The 7,324-nt window shown below is 41.3% G+C and overlaps 1 long non-coding RNA gene across 1 annotated transcript; it reads left to right on the top strand.

The window, feature by feature from the left end:
* Positions 1–443: 443 nt before the first annotated feature.
* LOC116358625 (uncharacterized) lies at positions 444–2,634 on the top strand. Its single transcript, XR_004206393.1, has 2 exons — positions 444–559; positions 730–2,634. It is a non-coding gene; the product is annotated as an uncharacterized LOC116358625 (long non-coding RNA).
* Positions 2,635–7,324: the final 4,690 nt, after the last annotated feature.

Consider the following 7,324-nt stretch of genomic DNA (forward strand, 5'->3'; position numbering starts at 1 on the left):
TCTAATAACAGTCATTGTTCCTGTTTCTGACAGCCTTCATTGCAGGGCCGTCCCTTTTTTTCCTCCTCTTTTTTCCAAACGATCTGTAATTTGCCTCCTGCTGCTAATGGATTTCTCCTCTATGCCTGTCTTTTGTGCAATATGTGTGTGTGCGTTCATGTGTGCATGTGTGTGTGTCTGCGTGTTCTTTGGTGTGTGTGTGTGTGCATTTCTGTGTGTGTGTGTGTGTGTGTGTGTGTATGTGTGTACTTGAATGTAGTGGGGCTAGAGCACAGTTGACTATTAATGAAGCTGGCAATCGTGATGTTAAAGGCGGGGTTGAAAGGCCATGGTTTCCATAGCAAGCCCTCAAAACATTTGCCACTCATTTATCCAGTTGTGTTTATTTACTTATTTGTTTATGCATGTTTGTTTGTCTAACTGGCATCTTTCTTTTTGTTCCAGGGCTCTCATTTTGCTTGGATTTGCGTCAGTAAAAGCTGATTGCCCAGTGCCACAGAGGAGTGCAATCGAATGAAGGGAATTCCGAGGAGAAGAATGGTCTGATTGGTGCCTGCAGGTAAGAGCTCCACTAATGAGACATCAACTTCCTAGTTCCTCCCTCTGTACACGCACACACACACACATACTCGTGAATATACACATAGACACACACCCGCCCAGGCACACTCACCCCTCCCATCACAGTCCCGGTTCACAAATGCACAGTGTCTTCATTTCTGTTTGCAGAACACATCTGACATGGAGGGCCCCACCTGCCCCATCCTCGGGCAGCAGGCTATCTTCAATCAATCACTCAACTCATAGAGAACATGACATCACTCAGGCTCACACTACTATTGAGGACCTCTTGAGTTCCCCTGCTGCTGTCCCCAATGCCCTCTCTTCTCTTCCTCCCCCTCCTCTGTGACTCTCTTCGGTGACGGGTATTCTTGGGTGGATAATACGGATCACGTTGTTATTGCTTAAGAATACGCGTAGTTGAGGAGAGTCCTCTCGACACCGACTTGGAGGAGCTAAAGGAGCTAACGTCCCGCTGCATGAGCCAAAGTAGAGCCAGGATGACTGCCTGGTTTCCATATCCAGGACCATTTATCATGTAACTGGACAGATTAACAAAGCCTAATTACTTTACTGGGCTTTCAGCTACGCTTTCCAGCCCCTATAGACGCTAGCAGCAAGAAGAGAGAAAGCAAGAGAGAGAGAGAGAGCGAGAGAGAGAGAAAGCGAGAGAAAGAGCGAGAGAGAGAGAGAGAGAGAGAGAGAGATATTAAACTCTTACAGTTACCTCTCCCAGGATGTTTTTTCGCAGTATCATATTATTGTGCAGTGTAATATGATTTGATTAACCATTCTGACGAATGTTGTGTCTTCTGTGTATCGACTCCACCAGTGTTTATTTATTATTTAGCATTTTGTACAATTTGTTCATTTTGCCTTTCCGGATGAAACAGGCTATTATGTTCGTTTTCACTTTAGGGAGTCGTGTCTTGTACTACAGGCTTGCTTGGTGCAGTAATGGACATTTGTATTGGTCTTAAAAATGCAAAAGACCTCCTACGCAACATTTAGCTTGCATACAAATAGATTTTGTGGTAACACGGTTTCTGGCCTCAGGACTGCTGCCCAGAGATGGCCATATTGCCTGCGGATACCTCATTGAGAGTGAAAGAGTAGATTGGGAGAATATGTCAGGAGAATGAAAAACTATGAAGGAGTAACTGAATTTGAACCCAAAATATGTATATTATACATCAGTCCTGTGTATCAATACTAAAGGAAATTTTATTACAGAGAGCTGGTTGTTAGTGATCACAGAGTAAATATCAATACTCAGAGAAACTGCACTGGCACATTTAATTTATTCCACAATCTTGCGCCATACAGGCCATCCCTCTGGAGATAAATTCTGCAAGCCCAGTAACATCATTCCCTGACTTAATGTGTTTGCGACAAAGGGACATTCTCATCCAAAATGATTTGCACATCAAGAAGAGTCATTACGCTTTAATGGTGTTGGGAAATGACCCTCTCTTAGCTTACGCTGGTGGAAATCAATGAGGCCTGCATTACAGTGTTATTGTGGCGGTCATTTTCTGCTGAATCATGCTGTTTAATTTCTTGCCCTTCGACAAATCATCCACCGACTTATCAATTTGGCCAGAGAGCTTACGTTTGATTGCATTAGATGAGATCACATAAAATAAATAACATAATTGAAGTTCCTCTAAAAATGCTACCATGACATCTCTTGAGTCTGCTATGAATCTAATGATCCTATCAATCTCAAGCTTATCTAAGACTGAAAGGAGAAGGCAAATGTCTGCTCGAGCCTCTATTGAATCTATTTGTACTGTCATAATTGGATCCTACCAGTAGGGGAGCACTGTAGCTCACAGTCAGACAATGAACTCAATGAACTGTTAGCAAAGCTGTGTGTTTGGCAGGACAAATGGGCATGCTTTTGACCTTCTGTAATTTCCGTTTATGACATTTTGAACATCATTTTCTCATCAGACATTTTCGTTAATTGACTGTATCTATTTTAATGGCATGTTGAAAACCCAGACAATCTGTAAAATATTGTGGTCCGAAAACAATATGACAAACAATAAACAAACCATTTGAAATATGTGACAGCTTATGTGATTTTATCATGTTAATCATGCCCATCATTTTTTAAAATTGTAATTACATTTTTTATCTCTATAATACAAAATACAAAATAGAAAACAAATGAGAGGATATTCATTCATGCCTTTGGAGTGTTATGGCTAAATCTGACCCCAGGACACTTCGATGTTTACTCTTCAATTATTCCCCTGTGATTGTCTGACTGGCTGCTCTCTCTCCTCCAGGAGAATAATGTCATCTCCACACATAAGCTCCCCTTAATCGATAGACAATTCCTCTCGATTAGCAAGGCACCATTTCCTCCGCAGTGGCCAGACAAAGATAAAGACTTTGGCAGTTTTTTTGAGGGGTGTTTAAACTGTTAGTCGTAGAACCAGAGCCCTAGTTTGGTAACTAAGATGTGTTGCAATTTTAAAAGAGTTACAGTGGGGAGAACAAGTATTTGACTGCCAATTTTGCAGGTTTTCCTACTTACAAAGCATGTAGAGGTATGTCATTTTTATCATAGGTGCAGAGACGGAATCTAAAACAAAAATCCAGATAATTACATTATATGATTTTTAAGTAATTAATTTGCATTTTATTGCATGATATAAGAATTTGATACATCAGAAAAGCAGAACTTAATATTTGGTACAGAAAACTCTGTTTGCAATTACAGAGATCATACATTTCCTGTAGTTCTTGACCAGGTTTGCACACACTGCAGCAGGGATTTTGGCCCACTCCTCCATACAGATCTTCTCCAGATCCTTCAGGTTTCAGGGCAGTCGCTGGGCAATACGAACTTTCAGCTCCCTCCAAAGATTTTCTATTGGGTTCAGGTCTGGAGACTGGCTAGGCCATTCCAGGACCTTGGGATACTTCTTACGGAGCCACTCCTTAGTTGCCCTGGCTGTGTGTTCCGGTCGTTGTCATGCTGGAAGACCTAGCCACGACCCATCTTCAATGCTCTTACTGAGGGAAGGAGGTTGTTGGCCAAGATCTCGCAATACATGGCCCCATCCATCCTCCCCTCAATACGGTGCAGTCGTACTGTCCCCTTTGCAGAAAAGCATCCCCAAAGAATGATGTTTCCACCTCCATGCTTCACGGATGGGATGGTGTTCTTTGGGTTGTACTCATCCTTCTTCTTCCTCCAAACACGGCAAGTGGAGTTTAGACCAAAAAACTATATTTTTGTCTCATCAGACCACATGACCTTCTCCCATTCTCCCGTCCAGATGGTCATTGGCAAACTTCAGATGGGCCTGGACATGCGCTGGCTTGAGCAGGGGGACCTTGCGTGCGCTGCAGGATTTTAATCCATGACGGCGTAGTTTGTTACTAATGGTTTTCTTTGAGACTGTGGTCCCAGCTCTCTTCAGGGCATTGATCAGGTCCTGCCGTGTAGTTCTGGGCTGATCCCTCACCTTCTTCATGATCATTGATGCCCCACGAGGTGAGATCTTGCATGGAGCCCCAGACCGAGGGTGATTGACCATCATCTTAAACTTCTTCCATTTTCTAATAATTGCGCCAACAGTTGTTGCCTTCTCACCAAGCTGCTTGCCTATTGTCCTGTAGCCCATCCCAGCCTTGTGCAGGTCTACAATTTTATCCCTGATGTCCTTACCCAGCTCTCTGGTATTGGCCATTGTGGAGAGGTTGGAGTCTGTTTGACTGAGTGTGTGGACAGGTGTCTTTTATACAGGTAACGAGTTCAAACAGGTGCAGTTAATACAGGTAATGAGTGGAAAACAGGAGGGCTTCTTAAGGAAAACTGTGAGAGCCGGAATTCTTACTGGTTGGTAGGTGATCAAATACTTATGTCATGCAATAAAATGCAAATGAATTACTTAAAAATCATACAATGTGATTTTCTGGATTTTTGTTTTGTATTCCGTCTCTCACAGTTGAAGTGTACATATGATAAAAATGACAGACCTCTAAATGCTTTGTAAGTAGGAAAACCTGCAAAATCGGCAGTGTATCAAATACTTGTTCTCCCCACTGTAGTTATGCCTGGCTAGATTTAACAATGCATTGCAAATGGAGAACTTCAGAGACTTTCTAAGCAAAGGCTAACACACAGACTTTAGTAATGACACAGTGTAACTCACCACGCTTAAATCATACACCAGATAGATCATCCACTCCTTCGAGATGTAGAGTTGTCTGTCAGAGCAATCTACTGGGAAAAAAATGTAACTGCAACTAGCAACAATTTCCACATGTATACTGAGTTACAGTTCATATAAGGAAATCAATCAATTGAAATAGATTAATTAGGCCCTAATCTGTGGATTTCATATGACTGGGCAGGGGTGCAGCCATGGGTGGGCCTTGGAGGGCACAGGCCCACCCAGTCCTCAGCATGCTGTTTAATCAGAATCTCGATGTGCCTATCTTGGCAAAGGAGAAATGCTCACTAACAGGGATGTAAAAAATATGTTGCCAAAATGTTTGAGAATTTTTTTTTTTTTGGTATGGAACATTTCTGGAATGTTTTATTTCAGCTCATGAAACCTGTTGTGTTTATGTTTTTGGTCAGTGTAGTTCAGCGGCAATCTGTAGCCAATGGGCACAGACGTCAGTTCAACATCTATTTTTGATTTACATTTGGTTGAGTTGTCGACTAACGTGCATTCAACATGAAATAAATAAGAACAAAACATCACCATGACATTGGATTTAGGTTAAAAGTTAGGTTGAAAAAAGACAACAATTGCTTAGGTTGATGACTTAATGCAAATCCAATCAGTTTTCCACGTTGATTCAACGTCATCACATAGCTTTTTTTTTTATGAAATGGAAACAACATTGATTCAAGCAGTTCTCCAACCAGTTCTTCAGACCCATGTTAAATACAGAAAGACAGAAAGGAGATAGGGAATGAACACACACTTGTGAGTGTTCAAACCATCCAATTATCTCAAGTCTGTATGTAGTACACTGTGGCGTGGCTGAAGGTAATGGTTTGAAAAGTAATTTACCCCCCTCCCCTCAAAAATAAGCAGATGTTTATTTTCTTCCAGGACCTGGGCTTAATGTTCTGTTTGTCTTTTTTGTCCTTATCTACCTCCGTAATCAAGGGTGTGTTAACCTTACCTGATATTCTAGAATTCGAATGCTATGTTTCCTACCATCTTTGTGATTATAGAGCAGACAGAACATTAGAACAGAAGTTGTAGTACAATATGTACACTGCCAATATGTACACTACCTTCAGAAAGTATTCATACCCCTTGACTTATTCCACATTTTGTTGTTACAGCCTCAATTTAAATGGGATAAAATATTTTTCCTCTCACCCATCTACACAAAATACCCCCAAAATGACAAAGTGAAAACATGTTTCAACACATTTTTGCACATTTAAAAAAGAAATTCATAAACTCTTCAAGCTCCATCAAGTTGGTCGTTGATCATTGCTAGACCACCATTTTCAAGTCTTGCCATAGATTTTCAAGTCTTGCCATAGATTTTCAAGCCGATTTAAAGTCAAAACTGTAACTAGGCCACCCAAGAACATTCATTGTTGCCTTGGTAAACAACTCCAATGTATATGTGGCTTTGTGTTTTAGGTTGTTGTCCTGCTGAAAGGTGCACTTGTCTCCTAATGTCTGTTGGAAAGCAGACTGAACCAGGTTTTCCTATAGGGTTTTGTCTGTACTTAGCCCTATTCCATTTATTTTTATCCTAAAAAAACTCCCCACTCTGTGCCGATGAGACGCATACCCATAACATGATTCAGCCAACACCATTCTTGAAAATATGAAGAGTGGTACTCAGTGATGTGTTATGTTGGATTTGCCCCAATCATAACGCTTTTATCCAGTACATAAAGAAAATGTCTTTGCACATTTTTTGCAGTTTTACTTTAGTGGCTTATTGCAAACATGAATATTTGTATTCTGTACAGGCCTCCGTCTTTTCATTCTGTCATTTAGGTAAGTATTGCTCCCGAGTGGCACAGCGGTCTAAGGCACTGCTTCTCAGTGCTAGAGGCGTCCCTACAAACCCTGGTTCGATCCCGGGCTGTATCACAACCGGCCGCGATCGGGAGTCCCATAGGAAGGCGCACAATTGGCCCAGCGCCGTCCGGGTTAGTGAAGGGATTGGCTGGGGTATGTCGTCATTGTAAAATAAGAATTTGTTCATAACTGACTTGCCTGGTTAAATAAAGGTTCAACACAAAAATATATACATTATTGTAGAGTAACTACAATGTTGTTGATCCATCCTCAGTTTTATCCTATCAAAGCCATTCAACTCCGTAACTGTTTAAAAGTCACCATTGTCCTGATGGTGAAATCCCTAGGAAGGAAGGACGCCAGTATCTTTGTAATGACTGGTTGTTTTGATACACCATCCAAAGTGTAATTAATAACTTCACCGTGCTCAAAGGGAAATGTCTGCCTTTTTTAATTTTGCCCATCTACCAATAGGTGCCCTTCTTTGCCCTTCATGGGCCCTTCATGGTATTTGTGGTTGATTCTGTGTTTGAAATTCACTGCTCGACTGAGGGACCTTCCAGATAATTTTATGTGTGGGGTACAGAGATGAGGTAGTCATTAAAAAATCATGTTAAACACTATGATTGCACACAGAGTGAGTACATGCAATTTATTATGTGACTTGTTATGCAATTCTTTACTCCTGAACTTAGTCAGGCTTGCCATAACAAAGGGGTTGAATACTTATTGAC

The sequence above is a fragment of the Oncorhynchus kisutch genome, linkage group LG30 (genome assembly GCF_002021735.2).
Source record: "Oncorhynchus kisutch isolate 150728-3 linkage group LG30, Okis_V2, whole genome shotgun sequence".
Classification (NCBI taxonomy): Eukaryota; Metazoa; Chordata; class Actinopteri; order Salmoniformes; family Salmonidae; genus Oncorhynchus; species Oncorhynchus kisutch.